This window comes from Podarcis bocagei (genome assembly GCF_964188305.1).
Source record: "Podarcis bocagei genome assembly, chromosome: 11".
In the NCBI taxonomy this organism is placed as follows: domain Eukaryota; kingdom Metazoa; phylum Chordata; class Lepidosauria; order Squamata; family Lacertidae; genus Podarcis; species Podarcis bocagei.
Window position 1 is genome coordinate 24,217,763 of NC_138136.1, and position 25,323 is coordinate 24,243,085.

The 25,323-nt window shown below is 41.0% G+C and overlaps 1 long non-coding RNA gene across 2 annotated transcripts in view; it reads left to right on the forward strand.

The window, feature by feature from the left end:
• Positions 1-24,876, forward strand: part of LOC308597819 — a 52,272-nt gene extending 27,396 nt beyond the window's left edge. For both annotated transcript variants that reach the window (XR_014013142.1, XR_014013143.1), the window contains 3 exons: positions 22,880-22,921; positions 24,111-24,205; positions 24,817-24,876. This is a non-coding gene — a long non-coding RNA (uncharacterized lncRNA). The remainder of the gene's footprint in view (positions 1-22,879; positions 22,922-24,110; positions 24,206-24,816) is intronic.
• The last annotated feature ends 447 nt before the right edge of the window (positions 24,877-25,323 follow it).

Here is a 25,323-nt window from a genome sequence, read left to right on the forward strand (position 1 = left end):
GTATTTTAATTATGTATTGATTTTTTAGTTGTAAACTACTTAAAAGCCATTTGGCGCGCATATATGTGTGTGTGTGTGTGTGTGTGTGTGTGTGTGTGTATGGTGTATATGTAAATGGTAGATATATACATAAATAATAATAAATAACAATTACTTAAGGCTTTCTCAGCAAGTTATTTATCCAGATTGAAATTCACACCATACCAGTTTACAGCTTTAGTTCTGTAGGTACCTATCAACCATAGTAAAACCATCAAAAAACAAAATCAAGATAATTATCCAGGCTTTTCTAGTAGTAGTTTTTACATCTACCTTGTAGAACTATGTAAATTGGCATAGTATTAAGGACCGGCGCTTGAGCTCTGGTGTCCAAGATGATACTATGGAAGGAGTATTGACTTTGCTCTAACACCATTTCAATTCCACCTTCATATTCTGCGGCTGATTAGCATAGATGACAGCCGGGGATGGAAATTCAATAGATGAGCAAATCAATAGAAAGAGAGGCCACTTTCCTTTCATGGTGGGAGTTCTAAAAGCCAGCTGTGGGAAAGCTTTCTACTATAACTGACTCCAGGAAAATATGGTACGTTACCCACTGTTATAAAAGTGGTTTAGGGCCAGATAATGCAAGTACTAAACTGTTCCGGAAACATCTGCTCCGAGGGAAGCCTGTAATCATTAAAACTGAATTTACCATAAGATAATTAGTAGAAGCAAAATTAACATTAGCTTACTCAGAGAGACAATTTCTGTATATTAAGTGGGTAATAAAACTGTATATCACGAATGCATTTTGTATACTGTGATTTGTGAATGCTTAAACTGTAATTTGTTGTGTTTCTGTACGTAGACAATCAAAAATCCAAAACTGACACCCAAAATGCAATTATTAAAAAATAGATTATGATAGTGTGAATAGTTTCTTCTAGTGAACTGTTAGGTCTGGTCACTTCCATCTTCCTATGATTTTCAGAATTGTTAGCACTATAGAGCCCCCTGTTGGTAGGATGCTAAATTTGGGAGCAAAGACACTGCTCTTTTTGGCTTTCCCTTCTCTAAAATGATACATAATTCTCAATTTTTCATTTTCTGCCTTACTCTGAAAAAGTTTCAAGAATACCTTTGTTTTGTCTTTCCCAGCCAGCTAAGAACATTAATCTCAGATTCTCATTTCTCTAGTTTTGATCAAGATAAACAGTTAAATAATTCATACTTTTATTCTAACCAATTCTCCAAGCCCTTTATTACATTCATATGGTCAAATAAATCATAGCTGCAATTGCTGTGGAATGAAAAGGGTCGCAAGAAGCTTTTGTGAATATAGGTTCAAAAAACATCCAATTCCACACTGTATTTTTTTTTAAAGGTGTTGGCCATGATCTAAAGGTCATAGCTCAGTTGGGCGTTTGGTGCCCTGAATAAACAAGGTTTGGATGTCTCACCAACATAAGAATGTAGATGCCTCTGACAGTTCATAGATCCTTGCTAGCATGTACATTCTGAACAGAAGCCAATTTTATTTGGCTGATCCCTTGTTGAAAAGAAAAGAAGGAAATGACTTGGAAGGAGCTCTGAAAGAATATCTGTTAGGGTTGGGATACAGATTTGGTTGAAGAGTTGACAAATACACTAAAACTGGCTAGGGCACATAAAAAGAAGGGTAGCTTGGGATCAGATTGGTTTGATTCTGCAACGTATGCGAATCATAAAACAATGATGTAATACAGCCATCTCAATATGCTACTTTGTGAAACTCAGACTTGCTCATTTTTTGCAGTAATAACATTAAGAATAATAGTGACATTTGTTATCTTTATACTGTACTTTGTAGAGAGCAATTTTTGCTATGCCTATTAGTCTCTAGATCTGAGTTTTATTGAAGCTGTGTTCAGAATTTTATTTATCAGGATAGACTGGCACCCTGTGATTTTGCACCATTTTGCAGTTTCCTTGCTCTTTTTGGGCCAGGTTGTTGTTGTTGTTGTTGCTGTTGCCATTTTTGCAGTTTAAATCAGTTTATTTAATTACTTCCTTGTGCCACATGTATATGTGGTTGTGTGTTAGTCGAACTTAGGTAAGTGGGGAGACATCTGAATGCAGTAGTTGGTGATTAGGCTCAGATCGATCCTGACATTGAAGTAAGAGTGTGTGTGTGTGTGTGTGTGTGTGTGTGTGTGTGTGTAAAGTTTGCTATGGAAAATGCTTAGGAGGTAATACAGGTGTTCCTTCCCAAGTACAAATGACCTTGTGTGAAGCAGTCCTGAAATATTTCACTTGGATGGTTTGTAGAATGCAAGCAACACCACTATCAGTATCTTTTGTTTCATTAATATTTGAAACGTCAGTATAGAAACCATATTATTATTGAATTAATAATCATAAAATTAAAAGAATTTTGGAGTTGGAAGATACCCCAAGAGTCATTCAGTCCAACCTCCTGCAATGCAGGAATCATGTTAGTTTTATGAACTAGGAAAACAAAAAATAATTATAATGTCTTTGGTTTTGATTTCCATCACCACCACCACCACCATTTATACCCCACTTTTCCCCTCATGGGACTCAGGGCAGCTTAGGGATAAATATGAGAATGGTTAAAAACAGAAAATCTATTATTCAAATACAATTAAACATTGATAGAATTAAAACTCTTACACCTATATAAAATCTGTGATAATTTTGTGTCAGGATACAGTGCAGAGCCTAAAGTTTTCATGACTCTTTCTTCCTCTTTATTATTTTCAGAGAAAAATAGATATTTACTCAAGATATGGCGAAAGACAATAGATTTTTTTTAACTCTAGCAATTATTGAAATCCTGCAGAATTGCTTTAGGAGGTTACCACTGTCCAGGAGTAGCATATGAATTAAATTAGGTTGAACACAGATCCCATTGACAATCCACTTGTCACTTTCCTATTCCATCTGTATCCATTTACCACTTTCTTCTTGCCATTGGCAACACTACTAAGCCAATTTATTATCCAATTTAGAATGTTACCATCACTAATGCACTCACTCACTAACGGTATTGTTACAGTGTGCCATACAGTGTGTTCTATATTGTGAAAACCATTTGTGAAAGAAAACCCGGCAAGGTGACCTCCTCCTTTACCTTTTATTACTCGTTGCCACCTTCTTAAAGGCAATAATCACATTAGCAGAACATCGTGTTGGTAATCATAGCTAACCTTTTCATTCAAAGGTGCAATCTTTTATCTATGTTCAATATGACCATCTATGTTCTTATCTAATTATACATGATAAAGCAATTTTTGACCATCTCAACCCTTGCTTTTTTCTGTAAGATCAATTGCAGTCGTTAACAGTCGTCAACAGGTTTACCATACCTATCACCCGATCACCCATTCCCACCACCCTTCTGAGTAATACCCCTCCCCACTTTCTCACTATATATAAGGGTCTGGTGACTTCTGTTTCAGTGTATATGAAAACGTGTGCATGCACACGGAAGCTCATACCAAGAACAAATTTAGTTGGTTTCTAAGGTGTTACTAGACATTTTTTGATTTTTTAAATATATATTTCTACTGCATCAGACCAACACGGCTACCTACCTGAACCCAATACAACCAGATTATCACATGCATACACCCGGCAACATCTGATTTTCAAGGATTTTGTGTTGTGGTATTCCCTTTTCCTGATTTTCCCATCCCTTACCTAAGAACAAGTTATTGTTGTTGTTTATTGAATTTATATACCGCCATATACCCAGAGGTCTCAGGGCGGTTCACACAATATTTAAAGGGGGGGGGAAAAGCTTTTTGGAGGCTTGTTTCAGAAGATTTTATTTGAACATCCAATTTATGAATGTGTAAAGTGCTCAGTCATATGTAAATGTAAAGTACTTTGCTTAAGAGCAGTGGCGAAGATCCAATGATTGCGGAAGCGAGCCAAAGAGGAAGCTCTCTGGCTCACGCCTCCGTTTAAATGGTCACAGCCACACACCCCCGGCCAGCAGATTGGCTGCCCAGTCGCTGATGTGGCCAGGATCCCGCGGGCAACAGGGGACTAAGTCCCCCACTCCCGGAGGAGAGTGGGTGGCCACACTGTCCACCTCCTCCCCACAGGGAAGCGAAGTGGATCCATTGACAAAAGTGCATGCAGATCTCTGTATAAAGAGTGACTGTCTTAATTGTGTAAACCATACCCATAAGTGGATTCTGTGAATAAAGCTTAACTACAGCTAAATATCCACTTCTGCATGCAGAAACACAATCCTATGCACTGTCCCGTTGCACCAAAAGTGGTTCAGTCATGCTGGCCACATGATCCAGAAAGCTGTCTGCAGACAAACGCTGGCTGCCTCAGCCTGAAAGCGAGATGAGCGCCACAACCCCATAGTCAAGTCTGACTGGACTTAACCGTCCAGGGGTCCTTTACCTTTACCATATTTAACTGTAAGATTGTCTTGCTCAGAGTTTACAGATGCTCAGACTTCACAGATGTCATGACCACAGGTACATAACATAAGGCTTTTCCCCCTTCTTTTTACGAAGTTTGGTATTTAGAGAAGGTTGGAAGCAACAAATCATCAGAAAATACCTATTTGCACTCAGTATTCCATCTTTCCTAATTTCATAAAGAGGGCAATAATATCAATCTGTTTTTAAAACTAACTGAGTTACATGGATGACAAGCCATCAAATCCTTAACACCAATAAAAACAAGGGATAGAAAAACATGATATCAAATACTGTGGTACATCGGTTTACAAACTTAATCCGTTCCGGAAGTCCGTTCTTAAACCGAAACTGTTCTTAATCTGAGGTGCGCTTTCCCTAATGAGGTCTCCTGCCGCCGGTGCCCTTCCTCCATTTGGATCCCGTTTTTAGACTGAGGTAAAGTTCTCAAACCGGGACACAGTTTCCAGTTTTGCAGAGTTTATAAACCGAATCGCTCTTAAACAGGACTGTTCTTAAACCAAGGTACCACTCTATGTGAAAGGCAGCATTTTATATTTAGATATGTTTTCCATGCATCTCATGGAATAAGAAAAGCCCAGCTGAATGAGACTAGAGACCTATCTAGTCCAGCCAAAAAAGTAGTGCGGGGGCCCCAGGCACAGATTTTTGAAGGGGTGTGAGGAAGTGCAAACAGGTGCCTCTATGAAAGGCTTCCTCATCAAGGCCAGAGCCACGAGGAGGCAAGCCAAGTCACGCCTGGACTCAGCCTTCAGGGCTGAGGCAGTGGCATCTCCTTCTCCTTGTGGCCTGCAAAGGATGCCTGAGTGCCCCAGGCACCAACAACCCACACTACGCCTCTGAGTCCAGCAAACTGATCTCATGATGGCCAGCCAGATGGCTGTGGGAAGCCTACAACCAAGGCATTATTGCGACAGCACTCTCCCTTCTTGTGATTCCCAGAAACTATTGTTGTGAGGCATGCTGTCTTTGACAGTGGGCGCAGACAACAGCTGTAATGACTAGCAGCCATTGATAGCCTTATCATGCATGAATTTGTCTTACCCTCTTTTAAACCATCCCAGTTGGTGGCCATCACTAAATTTTGGAGAAGCAAATTCCACAGTTTAATTACATGTTGTGCGAAAAAGTACTTCAGTGCAAACCAAGGAGGACCTGCCAAAAGACAGAAAGACTCTTGTTGCCCAGACAAAGTCTGAGCCCAACAGAAAACATTTATAGCTAAGTGGGCTCAGTGACCAACTCGGGAGAGCAGGGTCTGTCCAGAATCCAAGAGTCCAAACTACAGTAGTTCAAGGTCCAAGCTGCAATAATGCTTCACTACACAAGGCAGCCATGCATGGTTCTGAAGGTTTTCAGTTCCAGTCCAGATTGTTCCTAACACATGGAGCTGAAAGGAATATGAAGCCTTAGTTTGATACAATCCCTTTGCTGGAATCTATAGCGGTTTTGATGCCAGTGTAAATATACAGAAGGAGAGGGATCAAAAGGGCCACAGAGTCTCTTCAGATCCTAGCCAGAGTTTGCTAGGGGTCTGCCAAATACAGATAAAAAACAAGGTTCTTTTAAAAGGGAGAGAGAGAGAAATGTCACATTTCTCCAGGCAACAGGTAGCACCTGCCTAGGGAATCTGGAAATTAGCGTCCTAGAAAGCAGTTGGCATAGTGTTCCTTTGGCCAGAATTTTCCCTAATCACATTGCATACGAGCTAAATCGCATCTAAATTCATTCTGGTGTTACAGAGTGAGTATACCTATATCTGTATCCCAACATCCACACAGACATTGCTCCATTAATAGAGAAGTTTGAGGACATCACAATTTACAGATGTCATTGTCACAAGGACATTACAAGGTTCTTACAACATTAGGTATTTAGAGAACATTCTAAGCAACAAATTAATATAAAAATTCTTGTTTTCCCTTATTATTTCATAGTGCATAAATAGACATATTTTTTAAATGTGTTGAGCTATACTCAGATGACAGCCCAGGAAAAACTTCCCGCCAATAAGAAAAGAGAAGGGTTAGAAAATTATAGCATCAAATATCTGAAAGGCAGCATTTTATATCTGAAGATAAAGTTTTCCATGTACCACTGGGAATAGCACAAACCCAACATGGCACAATCACAGCAAATTTCTTCCAATATCTGCTGGCACAAGAAAATAAGCCTAAGCGTGGGATTTGAACTTGGAACCTATACATGTAGAAATGGTGCAGAAATGACAGCTGGGCCTAAATGCTTTCACTCTGGGGCTTGTGTAATGAAGCTTTAGATAAAGAAATGCTGTAATAAATGAGTGACATTTGCTACCACAACATGCGACATCAGGCCAGACTGTGACATCCTACTGATATTTGAGTTGTTTACAGTCTAATTTCAATTAGCTTTGGCTACTGTCTCTTTAGAAGGGGGGGGGGGAAACTGTAGCAAGGGAATGTTCTCTTAGACCCTTGTTTAAGTATTCAGTATGGAAGAACTGTGCAAAGCATTAGTTTCCCACCATGTACATTATGGTCAGAGCAACCTTTCCAAAAGGGTATTAGACATGGTCCTCAGAAAACTAGCTTTCACCCCTCTTTTAGCTATAAATGAACCATTCACTCCCTATGGCATTTGGTAGAAAAGGACAGGAAAAGGTGCTTGGAAAAATCTCTTCTGGCCTTGGGTTTCCCAACCAGCAAAATGGAAATAACAACATTTTGCCTTGCAGGGTGCTTTGCGATTATAACTAAAGCATCTATGACGGATGGTAGCTCAACCATCAGTGAAGGAGATTCTACCACCTCCCATCCCTATCAGTTAAATCAGAAAGTTCAGGAGCAGGAGCTTTCTTTTCACTATTCATAGTGACCTGGAATTTTTAGGGTAGAACTGGATATTGGGGATCTCAGGATGCTGCAATATGAATGTGATAGATTCACCATAAACCAGATTGGAAACTCACCCCCCTCTGCCAGGCAAAGGCTATGATGGAGATTGAATGGTAGGCAGTCTTTCATAGATTCCATTGTGTCTCTCAGTGTGCCATTCTCAAGGCAAGCCATATGAGTTCTTCTAGAGCTATTGCAATTGGGGAGACCATGCAGCTGCATATGCTCTTTAGGATCTTGGCTAGACTGAAAGAAAATAATAAGCACAGAGAGTGGGCAGAGGGGCATGGAAAAGTGGACAGGAGGGAAGCTGACTGGGAGAATGGCTCACAAAGGCTGAACAATGTGTTTCTCCAAGTCTTAAAACATGAGCAAGTTTTTTTGCAAATTACCAAATGGGTAGGGGAGAAGAAAATAAAGGGGTAGCATGTTTGGTAGCAATGCCAGATTTATTGTTCTTAGCCATAAATTGTGATTGGCATACCTCATAATTTAAATTATTTCAAAATGGTCTGATGACAAAGTTTGAAACTTAGCTGTGTTACAATCATTGCAATATTAGTAAATAAAATTATAATATTAAAGTGAATAAAATATTCTGTGTATCTATTTTAGATATATGAATCTGGGATCTTTTGGGGGGTAAGGAACAAATTGTAATGTTGCAGTTTATAGCAAAAAGAAAAAAGAGAATAGCAATAATTTTCAGAGGGAGATTGTGTACTGTTCTTCAGGGAAACAAGCAGAATGTGAAGATCAGAAGTTATATCTGAATAACAGTCATAAGATAGCTGAAGAAAGAACAATTATATTTTGTCTTGAGAAGGCATGATTGCAATTACTCTTTAGCAGGTACACAGGAAACTCAGAGTTTATGAAATGGAAGGCTAGCATGTCTGACCAAACAAGAACTGAAATCAGCTCTTGGAATTCCAGAATAATATATCTGACACAACATTCCAAGAAATTAATAATGAAAAATGCATTTGGTTTATTTTATTTTTTTGAAAGTGATGAGTTTTAATGGTAAGTGATGAAGTTTAAAGGTTATGCAACAAACCTGTTGTTAAATAGAATAGAATAAATTCTTACTACCGATAAAACAGCTTTGCTAAGGGTATCTGAAATGTCAAGACTGGTGTTCTTTGGTTACATTTTCCTCCAAACTATAATTCCTGCCCCCGAGATTGTTAGGCAAGCAAGCTGTTGCCCATAACTGTGAACATATAGGGTTTCCTTCTTTTTTATTATAATTTTTTATTATTTTTCAAAAAAAAGGTTGTAAGAGATCCTCTAAAATGCAATGTTACCAAAAGGTATCTGGTGACAATATACAGAGTCCATAAGCAATTATAGATCACTGTTGAACAAATACAGACATAAAATAAAACCAAAATAAATAAACCACAGGTATGTGAATGCATGAAAAGTAGGGACTAGAACTGTTCATAACATAGGCATAATGATTAAACAAGACAAGGTAGCAAAACATGAACCCTGTTTTAGTAAGGGAAAGTAATTAAAGTAGTCAAATGCCCAGAGTAACTATCTCAGTCGTATTTCTTCAGAGGTTGAGGGGGGGGTCCTTGGCCATGTTGAGGATCCACACACTATGTTCTCCTCGTGGACAGAAAATCGAGGTATTGACAGGTTAAACAAATTGACACAGCTTTTTAGGATTGAAAATTGGCCACAACTTTATTGATTACAGATGTAGGCTGGTCTTGGCTCCAGTACTGGTCATGTATACTGGATTAGCCTTCTGGCTGAAGACTGAAATTTTAACAGGGTTATGCCTGGGTTATGGACCAGGTCAAGATGCAGGACAACTAAGCTGCTCCCCCGGCCACTATTGGAAGTTCTACAGCTTGTCTGCTCCCACTTGGCTTCTGCAAAGTAATTACCACCCAGAAACCTTTACTGGGGTACCATGAGATATTGCACCTGCACAGGGTCAGGGAGATGCACCAAAATTACCCAACATCCAGAAATAGATGAAAGATTCCACCCAATAGCCATATTTGTTCATCAGCCAAGCAGTCTTTGGCCATGTTTACAAATGAAATAAAGTCAGACTAAACAGATTTGAAAACATCATTCTTTCTTTGGCCCTTAAGGACTCTTATCTTCTTAGTTTTTCCAACAGAGCAATATCCCACACTTCCCCTCTAAAATTGTGTGATTGTCTTTCTAGATGCTAGAAGCAGGTGCCCTACGAAGCCTTTATTTTGCAGTTTTTGTTATGCTTGTCAAATATCAATAAAAGTGCTAAATGAGAACTTGAGCTACAGTTGTTCCAAGTTGTGACTGCGGCAAACCCGGAAATAACTGGCGGCTTGCTGCCGTTCGCGCATGTGCAGGAGCGGAGATCGCTGTTCACACATGCGCAAAAGCGGGCAATCGCTGCCCATGCCAGCGCACAACGACCTGTTTCCCAGCGACCCGTTCCAACCTCCAGACGGACCTCTGAAACAGGTTATGGTCGCAAATAGAGGTTCCACTGTAATGTGGAAGTTTATCCATTTCTCTGAATAGTGTTGCCCAGAATTATTGCACTCTAGTACAGTCCCACGATAGGTGGAGGTACTATCCAATTTCTGAACATCCCATCCAGCACCTTGGGGATGCCGATGAATTTATAGAGCTATTTGTTTTTAAAAGAAAACTTCACCTGTTTTCCGTCCTTCACTGTGGATTGCTTTACAGTAGTATCTTGGGTTAAGTACTTAACTCGTTCCAGAGGTCCGTTCTTAACCTGAAACTGTTCCTAACCTGAAGCACCACTTTAGCTAATGGGGCCTCCTGCTGCCGCTGCACCGCTGCTGCACGATTTCTGTTCTCCTCCTGAAGCAAAGTTCTTAACCCGAGATACTATTTCTGGGTTAGCAGAGACTGTAACCTGAAGAGTGTTTAACCTGAAGCGCATGTAACCCGAGGTACCACTGTATTTCAGTATTGCATCACCTGGGCTATGAGGCCTTGCTACCTGCCATTGCTGAATTGTGGCTGGCATCCAACAATATCCAGGCAATGGATGAGGGATGCAATGTTTGACCATTCCCCTTCACCATTACAACCACTCATACACCTGCTAAATCTTCTCTGTCCAGAGTTTAGGAGGCATAAGTGCCGGAGGAGGAAGTGGAAATTGTTTCCCTCTCTGATCTGGGGACAGGGGACTGCCAAAATTTGCCTCCCTCCCCCATTTTGCTGGTGTATTTCTCCTACCAATAGACACCACTGCATATCACCCTGTGTCTACATAATCAATGAAATGGGAAATAGGTAAAGGTAAAGGTACCCCTGCCCGTACGGGCCAGTCGTGACCAACTCTAGGGTTGCGCACTCATCTCGCTCAAGAGGCCGGGAGCCGGCGCCGTCCGGAGACACTTCCGGGTCATGTGGCCAGTGTGACGAAGCTGCAGCTGGCAAGTCAGCACCAGCGCAGCACACGGAAACGCCGTTTACCTTCCTGCTATAAAGCGGTACCTATTTATCTACTTGCGCTTTGAGGTGCTTTCGAACTGCTAGGTGGGCAGGAGCTGAACGACGGGAGCTCACCCCGCCACGGGGATTTGAACCGCCGACCTTACGATCAGCAAGTCCTAGGCACTGAGGTTTTACCCACAGCGCCACCCGCGTCACTGAAATGGGAAATAGCTCACAGATAAAGTTATTCATCCTGCATGTGGGATTCATCCCACATGGGATTCATGGGATTCATCCTGCATGTGGTGATGTCAAAGGCAAAGCAGAAATACCCATCTTTCTCTTGCCTTAGAATCATAGAATCATAGAGTTGGAACAGACCACAAGGGCCATCGAGTCCAACCCCCTGCCAAGCAGGAAACACCATCAGAGCACTCCTGACATATGGTTGTCAAGCCTCTGCTTAAAGACCTCCAAAGTAGGAGACTCCACCACACTCCTTGGCAGCAAATTCCACTGTCGAACAGCTCTTACTGTCAGGAAGTTCTTCCTAATGTTTAGGTGGAATCTTCTTTCTTGTAGTTTGGATCCATTGCTCCGTGTCCGCTTCTCTGGAGCAGCAGAAAACAACTTTTCTCCCTCCTCTATGTGACATCCTTTTATATATTTGAACATGGCTATCATATCACCCCTTAACCTCCTCTTCTCCAGGCTAAACATGCCCAGCTCCCTTAGCCGTCAGTGGCGTAGCGTGGGGGGTGCCAAGGGTGCCGACCGCACCGGGCGCAACATCTGGGGGGGCGCGAGTCCAGAGGGAAGGGACAAGTTCCTTCCTCCGCCGGGCTCCCCGCCGCCACCGCCAGCCTTGCGCCCTAGCGCGCCCCCCGCCGTCGCTGTGGCTGCGCTCCGCTCACTGCTCGCAGGAGGAGCAGCCGCTGCAGCAGCGCCGACGCCGCCACCGACGCCTGGCCGGGCACGGGCAGCCTCCGCACCCTGCCGCCGCCGCCATCCCCTCGGCCCAGCCACAGGCGGCGGCTGCTTCTGCCTCCATCCTCCTCCGGGCAAGCAGCGTTGTTTGCGCGGCAGCGCCAGCGGCAACTCGCAGGTTAGGGGTTGGGGGGGCGCAAATTACTTGCCTTGCCCCGGGTTAGGGGGCGCAAATTACTTGCGTTGCCCCGGGTGCTGACAACTCACGCTACGCCGCTGTTAGCCGTTCCTCATAAGGCATCGTTTCCAGGCCTTTGACCATTTTGGTTGCCCTCCTCTGGACACGTTCCAGTTTGTCAGTGTCCTTCTTGAACTGTGGTGCCCAGAACTGGACACAGTACTCCAGGTGAGGTCTGACCAGAGCAGAATACAGTGGCACTATTACTTCCCTTGATCTAGATGCTATACTCCTATTGATGCAGCCCAGAATTGCATTGGCTTTTTTAGCTGCCGCGTCACACTGTTGGCTCATGTCAAGTTTGTGGTCAACCAAGACTCCTAGATCCTTTTCACATGTACTGCTCTCAAGCCAGGTGTCACCCATCTTGTATTTGTGCCTCTCATTTTTTTTTGCCCAAGTGCAATACTTTACATTTCTCCCTGTTAAAATTCATCTTGTTTGTTTTGGCCCAGTTCTCTAATCTGTCAAGGTCGTTTTGAAGTGTGATCCTGTCCTCTGGGGTGTTAGCCACCCCTCCCAGTTTGGCGTCATCTGCAAATTTGACCAGGATGCCCTTGAGTCCATCATCCAAGTCGTTGATAAAGAAAGCCTTGAATGTTTTAAATATAAGGGAACTGACATTTTATGGGTTTGGCTATTGGCAGAGAACATTTTGGGGGTACCAGAGATGTGCTTGAAATGTGTACAATGCGTGCTCGGAATAGGAGAATTGCAAGGGATCTCAAAGGTCATCTAGGTGGAGCTGAATGAAAACAATAACTAATACTATAAGTCAATCTAATTTCTTGACAACATAAATGCTGGATTTCCCTCCCTTAAATCGAGACCATCTCACAGTTTTGCTACCTGAACCAATACAGTATTTTCCAGGATGCCCAGTCAGTCAACACAGAGAAAGCAGCAATTCACAAAGGGAAACACTTCCTTGAAAGTGATGAGCCTCACATAGAGTGCATCTGTGCCAGAACTCTCTAATGTTCTTGATGAGTTAGCAGATGGTGACGATGTGATCCAACATTGACCTGTCAGGAAGAAATCCCACAGACACATTTTTTTGTTTGTTTGTTTCAATTTCAGAGCCTATTGGGATTTGTTTAAGGAGAGTTGTCGCATTTATTTCTAGTAGCTAGAGGGAAGGTGTGTGAGAAAGGTACTATACTAAACTATACAATATTATATTCTGTTCTGATTACGCTTATTGCATTGGTGAAGTGGACTGAAGTCCATGAAAGCTTAAGTTAAAATAAGTTTGTTAGTTAAGGTGTCACAAGACTCTTGCTTTTGCTACAGCAGACAAACAAGGCAAACCTTCTGGAAATTTATAGTATCTTCATTAAATCTGAAGGTTATGTGCCCTCTTTTTCTGTTGCAAAAAGATGCTTGTTTTAATTCGGGTGCAATACACATGTACACACAGGGAGTGCAAGATTTGATGTCTCCAAAGTCAAGTGTCTCTACCACCCTACCTCAACTCCGTAATCTCAACTCTTCTGTTCTCCTGCTGTCCCTGTCTTGGTGAAATCTTCAAAGAGGTTACCTTAAATGTTCCTAAAAGGGAACCAGAGTGGTGCAACACTATGATGTTGCATTGAACTTGAGCCACTCCAGAAAGTATGGCTGTCTGCTTTGCTCTTGCAACACTTCCTGAAGTGGTTCTGGAGCAACGCGACATCATAGCATTGCACTGCACTGAAGCCTGTCTAGGAAGTGCAGGCAAATGAAATGGGCAGTGGGATTTGCACCACTGTGAAGAGGGCAAGTCCTTCTTTTGAAGGTTAAAAAAAGATCAAAACAGCTCCCCACCCTTCTCAGTGATGGGAGGAGACAGGGCTGCCATTTACTTACCATGTACAAGGTAAATGTACCTTGTACCCTCAGCCTATTAGGGGCCACTTGGGCTACAAGAGACATTCTGGGCTGTGTGGGGTCTCAGACCTGTACATGCTAGTCTAGAATCATTGAACAAAAAATGTACATGGTTTCTTTCAGCTAAACCTCTGATTTGCTTCTGAAACATAGGAGCAGTCCCCATAAAGCTGTATTATTTATTTATTTTTCTTCTGTGCCCTTCTGAATATAACATAAGAAATAAGATAGTAAGAAACAGCATGCTCTGTATTCATAAGGACCAGGCAGGATTTCTGCCAGGTCGGCAGATGAGAGACAATATAAGATATATTATTGACATGTTAGAATTCTTATCTATTAGGATTGACAAACAAGTTATAATGATGTTTATCGACGCCGAAAAGGCGTTTGATAATGTGATATGGAATTTTATGCTGAGAAACCTAGAGCACATGGGCGTAGGCAGTGATTTTTACAACGGGGTGAAAGCGATATACACGGATCAGAAGGCCAAACTGATTGTAAATGGTACAGTAACGGAAGAGATTAAGATAAGGAAGGGTACAAGGCAAGGATGCCCACTCTCCCCGTTACTATTTATAACAGTGTTAGAAACCCTCCTAAATTCTATAAGGAAAAATGGAAATATAAAAGGTGTGACTTTAGGTCAGAATGTATACAAAACCAAGGCCTTTGCCGATGATTTAGTGGTGATGACGGAAGACCCATTAATATCAACAGGAGAGATAATGAAAGAAATAGAATCATTTGGAAAGGTGGCTGGATTCAAACTAAACAAGACAAAAACAAAAATGATATATAAGAATGCGGACACAAAGACAATAGAATTAATTCAACAGCAATGGCAGATAGGGACGGTAAAGAAAGTTAAATACCTTGGCATCTGGATAACATCTAAAAATATGGACCTATATAAAAATAACTATGAGCCAATGTGGAGGGAAATAAGGAAAGATTTAGAAAAGTGGGGACGGCTAAAACTATCATTATGGGGAAGAATAAACATGATCAAGATGAACGTCCTACCAAGATTGATGTCTCTGTTTCAGTCTATACCCATAATAAAAGGGAGTAAGACCCTAAAAGAATGGCAGAGGGTAGTTTCGAGGTTCATATGGCAGGGCAAAAAACCCAGAATCCAATTTAAATTACTCACAGATGTAAAAGAAAGGGGGGGGGGTTGCCCTGCCAGATCTTATGTTATATTATGAGGCAACATGTTTAAGTTGGCTAAAAGACTGGGTTAACTTAGAAAACACGGAGCTACTCGATCTGGAGGGCTTCGATAACCGCTTCGGTTGGCATGCCTACCTGTGGAAGAATAAAATGAAAGTACACAGGGGGTTTAGCAATCATATTTTCAGAGGACCAATAATTGAAGTGTGGGAAAGATACAAAAATATATTGGAACCGAAAACACCACACTGGTTAGCACCACTCGAAATAATAAGCAGAAAAACTATCAACATGGGAGGCAACTGGGCAACATACAACCAGCTAGTAACTAAAGTGGATGGGAAATGGAGAATCAAACCCTACGAGATGATTAGAGAATGTGTGTACGACTGGTTTAGTCATCAACAGATTAACCAGATGTTTAGCAAAGATATTAAAGAAAGAGGGTATGTAGACAAAGACTCAAAATTCCAGACGGAAATAATAAATAACAAAGTGAAAAACATATCTAAAGCATATAGGATGCTGTTAGATTGGAATCTGGGAGACGAGGAAGTGAAATCAGTGATGATCCGTTGGGCAAAAGACGTAGGCCATAGTATACAATATGAGGACTGGGAAAGATTATGGAAAGATGGATTGAACTTTACAGCGTGTACGGCGATAAAAGAAAACGTTATGAAGATGTTTTATAGGTGGCATTTGACACCTATAAAACTTTCAAAAATGTATAAGGTGAACAACAAGTGTTGGAGATGTAAAGACGCAGAGGGCACCTTCTACCATATGTGGTGGGAGTGTGGAAGGGTAAAACAGTTCTGGGAAAAGGTATATACAGAATTGAAAAAGATATTAAAGTACACGTTTATAAAAAAACCAGAAACTTTCCTATTAGGAATATTACAACGAGAGATAAGAAAGGAGGATTGCAGAATGGTATACTATGCGGTTACGGCAGCAAGGATCTTAATAGCACAAAGATGGAAACAGCAGGAAACCCCAACAGTGGAGGAGTGGAGATCCAAACTAACAGAATATGCAGAGCTAGATAAATTAACGGGAAAACTTAGATACATAAAAGACCAAGTGTTCATCAGGGACTGGGGAAAATATGCAAATTATCTGGAAAACATCAGTGATGGACAAATAACGCTAAAGGGGTTTAGAGATGTACTGTGACAGACTAAGGTTATTGTATAAGGAAAATATAGAAAAAAAACTGGACACAACGACAATATAAAAGATGAAACGTGCGACTTTATTTATTTGCTTCGTATGATTCGCGGCCAGGCTGAAGGAAGTCCCAAAAGAAAGAAATATGTTATGAGAAAATTATGGAAATAAGAACTTTGTGCGCTTTTTTGCTTTGGTTGAGAATTTTTGTTTTTTTCTCTATATGTTTGTGTTTTGTTTATTTCATGTGTGTGTTTGTCTTTATGGAACAAAAAATAAAAAGAATTTGGAAAAAAAAAAGAAACAGCATGCTCTGTTGTCACTAGTGATACGAAACCTTGCCTGGTGATTCCTAGTTTGATGGAGAAGACCTAGAGAAGCTGGTTATCACCCCCATTTTATGAAGAATCCAGATGACTGTTCTGCAAATTTCTTCAGGGAATTCTTTCCATCTCTATCCCAACAACTGAGGCAATATATATATATATATTACAGCAACTTAATGTCTTAGTATAGACATCAAATAATTTTATTTATATTGACTGGATATGTTTTAAGGAACATTTGTAATGTACAGTTCAAGCACACAAATCATTTTCAATAGTTCTAGGTAGTTGACATTAAAAGGACACAATTCATTTACAGTGGAACCTCGGGTTACGGACATAATCCATGACAGAGGCACATCCGCAACCCGCAGCGATCGCATCCTGAAGTGCCGTGCCGGCACAATTTGGTGCTTCTGCGCATGCATGAAGCGCGATTTACCACTTTTCCGCAGGCACGAGCGGTGAAACCCGGAAGTAACTTGTTCCGGTACCCAAAAACACGTAACCTGAAGCATCCGTAATATGAGGTATGACTGTACATCCTAATTCCAAACACATATTGCAGTTAAGACATGTTGATTTAGGTGTGTTTAGGATTGGGATGCCCTTCAAACGCCTGTTAATCCATGTCAAGATCACAAAAAACAGGCAATAATAGGTGACTCTTAATGCCATGAAGAAGCAGATTATCAACATAATTAGTCACTTCTTTCAGACCTTAAGAAAGAGAGAGAAAGAGAGATTAAATGGAATGTGTTGAAATTGTTCATTTTAATAAGAAGAATGTTGAAATTAGAAGACAGACTTGTAGACATAATGCTAACATGTTAAACACAAAGCCAAAATGAGTGGTTAAGATGCGAGTAAAAACCTCATTATGTTACCATTGACCTTTCTAGTCACATTTATGTATGATGGGTTGCTAACTGTGGCCATAGTTCCATTGTTGCCTTCCCACCAGCACATGTCTACCAGCAGAGAGAGAGAGGCAGGAAACTAAAGGAAACAATCTTGCAGGATGTTAGAGTAGAATCGAAAACTATAAATCTAACAAATAAGGAAAATGTGTGTCTGCTTAGGGAGCACACGTTCTCATCATTAAGGCAATGGAGACTAGAACCAATCCAGGGATTAATCTTGATTATTATTATTATTTTCTAAAAAAAACCCTACAGATAAAGGTGGCATTACACGATGACCTCCTTTAGACTACTGGCAGACTCATGTGATGTGCTGGCAGAATGTATGAAAGTGACTGGTGGGCTTCCAAGCCACATGTGGAAGCAGCTGTGCTATTCTGACCACAAGGAAGGAGGGAGGCCTATATTTTTCCTTGGTTCCCCAAAGCTTACATGCTAGGACCAGTGTTTGAAACTCCCATTGTTCTAGGCGCATTTTGCGACAGGGAATTTCAATAGCATGAGCAGTTTCTCAGCTCTGGGCGCAGTACCACGCCTAAGATTTCAGCTTGTCATGGAATTTAGCTGAGCTTTCCCCCTGGTTTTTGAGTAAATCCAAACACAACCAGGATGAAGGAAGTCAACTATCACCAGAAGTAACACGAACTGGGGCTTAATCCTCACTGAAAGATACTTCACCAATTATTAGCTGTTATATCTATATCCATCTATGTATCTTTTCAATATTCAAACAGATTTACTCCCATATTCATGCTGCAAAATGTAAATTTACTTGGCCATGTAAGTCATTGGGTCAATGGAAAATCTAACACGGTATGTAATAGATACATATTCTCAGGCTGTACTTGGTATAAAAAAGTAATTGAAACTCCTTCAGGCTGAACCAGATCTTGACTGCTAAATTTTGTACAGTTTAAATGCATTTTAATAAAATATTGAATGTTAGTTTTCACTGCAAAGCACACATCGTGGAATTACTTTAAAGAATAGAAATGACTGATAAATACTGAGCTCAGCTGCTCTCTTTCATGCTGGTCCTGGTATTGTGCACCTAAAGCTTTGCAAATATACAATGCTTTTTCTTTTGCTCTACATGTACAAATAGAACTGTAAGCCTGTAGCCAGAGAAATAGCAGATAAGATCAGTTACATACGGGAAATTCATCTGCACTCCTTCACATTTAATTGCCCCTTAGGGTTGCCAGTGACAATGTAGCAGAGGCAGTCTAAGCTACAGAACTTCCCTGCAAATGTCTGTATCAGGAATGGGGAGCCTGTGGCTATCTAGTTCTTGTGGGATCCCAGTGCATCAGCCCCAGCCAGTGCACACAATGTTCAGCTAGGATGGGAGCTGGAGTCCACCAGCACCTGAAGGGTCAGAGGTTCCATATATTTGGTCTGGGTTCTGGGCTTAGCAACCAATTGGCTTCTTGCTTCCTAGGAGCTCGTCCTACACTCGAGTAGGACCTTGGTAGAAACACATGCCCAACTGGCATGTTCCCTCCCTCCTGGTTGATCGTTCGGGAGCTTCTAAAACTTTCTTCTGCCTAAACATCACAGCGACTGATGCCAACAGACACTGGCACACTTAGGGATCCGCAGAGTCTTCGCAGCTTGCGTGACAGACCTCAGCAACTCAGCATTTTGGCTAATCTACTTTATTTACATATAAACACACACGGAGCACTGCAACATGGCTCCCTCTCTCTCTAGCATCAGACAGCAAAGAGAAAAAGAACAAAGGACAATAGTCCCACTTCATGGAACACAGTAACACAAACATCCTGTCTCCGTCACTTCGCACTTTCTGGAGTCAAAGCATACACCGTCACGTGAAAGACAAAAATCCCATGATTGCAGTCATGGAGCAGGAATTCTAACAAACAACTCCCCACCCCACCCCGTGTCTGCTTACTTCCTTTCTGCAACACCACATCAGCATTGTGTGATATTTTGCAGCATCTCCTCAGATCCCTGTGCAAATCTGTCAAATCTGTGCAAGGGATCTCCTCAGATCCCTTGCACAAATCTGTGCAAATCTGGGATCCCACAATGGAAACATAGGAGCCATGTTCTCTGTTTCTTATTTTTCTAGTCTTTAAGTTCTGCATCAGTTGGCATTTTTGTTTAAACCTTTGTGAAAATTCATTAGCATTTGGGTATGAATTTCTCCTGATATACAGTTTCACAAGCATTGTGAAATATACCGTATTTTTTGCACCATAACACTCACTTTTTTCCTCCTAGAAAGTAAGGGGAAATGTCTGTGCGTGTTATGGAGGGTATGCCTACGGGTGGCATGCCTATGGATTTCCCTCCTCTAAAAACTACATGCGTGTTATGGTCGGGTGCGTGTTATAGAGTGAAAAATACGGTAACACATTTCAATGTTATTTTCTTTGCTAATGAATGCATGCATATTTTCCACTAGCACAATATTTCTGCATACATTATTCGGTTCGAAAACTGCATCACAAAAATGGGAGAAGTGTGGATTTCAAAGGATAACTGCATTTCAGGAAGTGCAAATCGGGAGTTTCGTATTGAAATGTGAACCACCCCTAGACTTGGGCAAAAACCTAGAGAAAACTCTATTGAACTGAATCGCTATAGCACAGTAGTAGTGTTTGGGAGATTCTGTCCACAGTGGAACACGAACTATTCCAGGAAAAACCCACTTTTACATGTGCTCAGATATTTATCTTGCGAAAAAATGAAAGGAAAGATGGAAAAACATTGCAAACATTTAAAAAAAGAAAGTCTTTCTCACTAAGCTAAATGAAAAGTAGTTGATCCCACTGGAGTTTAGAAAGCTGCGGGTCAAAGTTCGTCTTGGACGTGCCTCATTGCTTGCTTTCTAAACCTTAATCTCCACATGATGGTCTGTAACACTCACTTTCTCACTGGGGAAACTTTAGAACAAAGGCATGTTTCATTTAAGGTCACACAGAGAACTGCCTTAAAGAGGATGAAGCATGGCTGCATTCACGCCAAGTATAACAGGGCGCCACTTCAGTATAGTAAATTGAGCTGCACTCATTTGTACCAGGTCCGATTTTGGCTAGTCGCGTACTGAAGCAGATCCAGTGCTTCTTACAATATTTATACAGATGGCAGAAAGAAACCCACTCATTCTACTCCCTCTTTGGAGCAAAAATATTATTCCCTCTGAGAAGCTGAGCACACAAGTGTTTTCAGCCAGCATATCAGGTACAGGAGAAACCACATCAAAGCGAAGCATTTAGTCCACGATTCCTTTCAGTAGGCTGTCACCCTCAATGCACCCCATTGCATTGCATATTCCAATTTGCTTCCTTTCCTCCTCCTCCTTCTCCTGCAGCTCCATTCCACACCCTAATTGTGACAAATTATATCAGGAAAAATATTACCAGTCATGATTTTCCTGTGGCACACGTGCAAGGTGGGAATTTAATGACTTGCACATTCTCTTTGTCACTCCTAAGTATAGAACACAGCTTGATGCAATGGGAAGGGGATGGGCAGAATCAAAATTTGACAAAGGGCATTTAGGAAAGTCTGTCAAAATGCACTGTAATTTGTTTCAGCACACTGTGCTTTTAAATGAACTTATTTGTCATAAAAATACTACAGAATACACACACACACACACACACACACACAGAGAGAGAGAGAGAGAGAGCGAGAGAGAGAGAGAGACAGAGCTCCTATGAAAGCTCACTGAAAAGGGTATCTGTTGTTTTATGAAACCAAGTTACATTTCCAATGAACACAGTATTGGAATGCCAGCTCAGGACATCTTAGCACACATCCCAACCTACTGTGTTGTTTGGGGAGTAAGTCCCCCAGGAGTAATGGGCAGCTGGAAAAAATATATATATCCCATGCTAAGGAAACCCATGTTGCTGGTTGAGAATAGGTTGCTGTCAGTCCAGTAATCCTGGCTAAGGAACTAACATGCTTACCCAATTAGCAGCTGCCCAGTGCAATCCTATGTATGTCTATTCAGACATTGAGCTCAGCGACAATTTTCCTTAGGTAAATGGGTACAGGAATGCAGCCAATAGAACTTTGGTGCAGATAATGATTACCAAACAAAAGCTGAAGGGTTCACCATTAGATTGTATTATTTCATTGATCTTATGTCTATTCCAATCCTAGGTTGCCATATTTCTAAAAGTAAAAAACTAGGACACCCCAAAATTGTTGAGCCTTTTAAGGAAAACCCAAAAGCTTTTTTTATTTAAAGCTACAAGATGTATTTTTCTTAGTTTTAGAGCTTTTTAAAGGCATTTTCGGATGTATGACAGCCCTACCCATACCACATTTTAGCTGAGCTGCAAGGTAATAGAAAACAACAGCCACTAAAAAACCCCCAGCTCACTCCCCTCCCCTTGAGAACATTCCCCTTTTTTTCAGTGCTGGGACCAAAAATCTAAGAATTAAAATCTATGCTAAAACTTTCAGCGCTATGGTAGAGCACCTAAACATTGTTTCTGGTCAGCAGTGAAACACAGGATGTTGTCTGCTCTTAATTTGGAACAATCACTTTGCAGGAAAAGTAGACGTTTTCCATGCATTTTGGCAAAATCTCTTAGTGTCTTGTGAATAATAAAATGTTATCTGATGCAAAATAGCTGCTGTCAGTTAAGCTGTACAAAATGTTTGTTAGCACCTGAGTAATTGACTTCTTAATTTCCTCCCAGGTTGAACTGCTTTTGATTGTTATGCTTAATGTTCTGTGGTTGCTGTCATTCTGTAATTATCAACTGGAGCATTTTGCAATTGTTTCACTATGAAATAATTCCATATGGATTCTGTTTAATAATGATCATTGTCACTAAATAAAGTTTGAAATGGGAATCTGCAAAGAAACTTGTTCGTTTCAAAGAACATCTGATAGGCAGAGAAGCTTCTATCAAGATGTTCTAAATTATGCTGGGGATGGGAACATATAGACAAACTACACTATGTGTGATGTTAAGTGCAACACTTGCAGTTTTATGAATCTTTAAAAACTGCAAAAAGCAGCTGGCTGGGGAGGGGGCTGATCAGGGTGTGGATGAGTCCTCATTTGCCAAAACAAAACTACTTTTTAAGGACGTGGAAGGAGAAAAGGAAATGAATGGCCAGTGTCAATTCCCAAAGTTGGGGTGACAGTTTTAACACTCATTAACTAATTAAAAAGTGGTGGTCTGAGAGCCTAGAATAATGTATACCTGATGCTGACATCTTCATAACCTTTTAGCTATTTCCATAATTCTTTACAATGCTATTTATATCAACTAGGCCTCTTATTCTCCACCCTGATTTGGTAATGATAAAGTTAATATCTAGAAAACAAAATCAGGCCTTGAGTTTTCCTCTTGAGGTTTCTTTGTAACATACACAGTAGGAGTTAAAGACAGTTGCTGCACATTTTGTGGCAGATTCTGCAGGGTTTCCCCCCCTAATGGATTCTATTCAGTAAACAGGATCTGGTGACTCCCTATATTTTCTTCCATTCCAGAAACAATTGTGTCCTGTGAGCATTGGCAGTAGCAAGCCTTGGGTTTGTGCACCCTCCTTCCCCTTGCACAGCTACAAGGAAGTGATCAGAAGCTTTAGCTTCCTCTTTGAAATGAAACAGTTTCTCGTTGCATCAAAAGTGTTGTAAACTATGGTTAGTTTAAGCTACACTTTGCTCAGAAAAGCCAGGATAAATATTTGGTTTATGACCTGCCTTTTTAACAAACCGTAGTCCCTATATTTAGGACATAATGATAAAACACTTTAAATCAGCAAGCAAATGCTTTCCTCCTACAAAATTTCTTCTTATTACAAGAATTTTAGTTGCACTACCCATATCAAGAGAGGTGAATGTAGCATTATCCACATGTTTTGGACTCCAGTGTCCATCAGCCCCAGCTACCAGTGATCAGGGATGATGGGAGTTGTAGTCTAGCACCTTCTGAAGGGCACTGCATTGGCTGCCCCTGACCTGTATTAATAGTCTTCTTCCTCTCCATAAACATGCTTTCTCTTCTACATTATATTGTGCAATGAAGTCAAATATCCAGACAATTTTATTGTTGTTGTGAGTGGAAACTCTTTATCAACATAGTTTGCATTTCAGAGCTGAAATTAAACTGAAAGCAGTTTTGCAGCTTCATTAAAATGCCTTCCTCACTGTATTTGCCTCAGGAGATACAACATGTTTTGTTCATGCAGATCCTATGGGACAATAAGCAATATGCTATATGTCAATTATATTAATTTTTATAACACCTGGAGTGACTTAGCTGTAACTGAACAAATTCATTTAATTGCTCTCAGAACACTGGGCCTCATGCAAAATATTTAAGGCTAAATTGTTTAAGTTTGAAAGTGGCACTATCAGTTCAAATCAGTAGGCCATGTTTTTAGCACTGCTTTAGTCAGTGAGGGGATGATCCAGCCAAAGTTAAGCATATGCTTAATTCTTCTTCACTGAAATTGGTTGGATTTCAACTGGTATAACTTTAGCTGAATAATGAAAGAATGTAAGAAGAGCTGTGCTGGGGGCAGGTAATCATAATCGATCACAAGATGCAACACAGCATACATACACACCATTTGAATGGCAATGTCCATCAACTTTGGAGGAGCCCAGCCCCCTAAAAAAATAATCAGAGTGCCGAAGGGACCTCAGCCCCCAGGAGTTGGCTCTTGTGGCTGGATTGCACCAAAGACCCAACTGATCCAGCTTTCTGTTCTCACAGTGGACAGCCAGATACCTATGGGAAGCTCACAAGGAGGAAGGACATGAATGGATTAATAGCTTCTGCTCATTATCTTCAGCAACTGATGAGCAGAGGTACAATGCCTTGCATACTGGAGATTGTACATAGTCATCATGACTAATAGCCATGACTAATAGCTATGAATTTTTATAATCCCCCTTTAATGCCATTTAAGTTGTTGACCATCACTACATCTTGTGGTAGCAAATTCAATAGTTAAAGCACTGTGTGAAGAAGTACCTTGGCTTGTCTGTCTGGAGTTATTCAGCTCCACTGGCTGATCCCTACAATTCCCATAATTTCTGGTAATTAGCCATTCTTGCTGGGGTTGATGAGAGTTATAGTTCAGAAACCAAAGGTGGTTGGGCCAAAGGTTCTCCACACCTGAGCTACAAGATCCATGTACATAATCGGTTTTCATTAAGGAAAGATTATAATACTCAAAATAATCTTGGAAAATTTTGCTTGTCATGAGCATTGTATTATGGAAATTGTGACGAGCCTCTTCAGATGACGATACTGTAGGGAACACATGTTTTATGTTGATGTAGTCCAATTACTTCTGAATTTGGGATTGCTCTTGGATAGTCAGATAGCTGTGGTGGCCAGTAGGTGGTTTGTCTGTTTTTTAACAGCTGCATCCCTGGCGAACAAGGATATGAACATTTTTTTATTCATGCTCTAGGAAACTTGAACATGGACTGTTGTGATGTGTCTTGTGCAAGGGGTGAGGAGCAAATACCCTTGAAGATTGTTTGGTAGCTGGAGCTTGTGCAAAATGCGACAGCCTGCTGAGATATCACATTGTCTACTTTGTCAACTGGAACCAGTGCCTGTTTGTTCTGGGCCTCAGTTTAAGGATTCTGTTTTACCTGCTGTCTTTTTCTTAACCAAAGTAACAAGACATGCGAAAAAGAAACATCCCTCTTGGGGAGAAAAGAGTTGTTGAAGAAGAAAACCTCCAGCATGCTTGTATTTTGTCAACGGATCTTTGGCAACCGGCGCAGTACTATCCAGTTATTTCATTTTTGCTTTTCTCCTCACTTCCATGCTTTCTTGTGCAACTCTGCCACCTCGGAAGAGAACAGAGCCAGTCTGACATCTATTGGGATAAGGGGGAAAGAGTCATTAGTAGAAGCGAAAGAACAAGATTCATGGCACATGAGCAAATAAGCTCAAGTTCTCTCTTTTG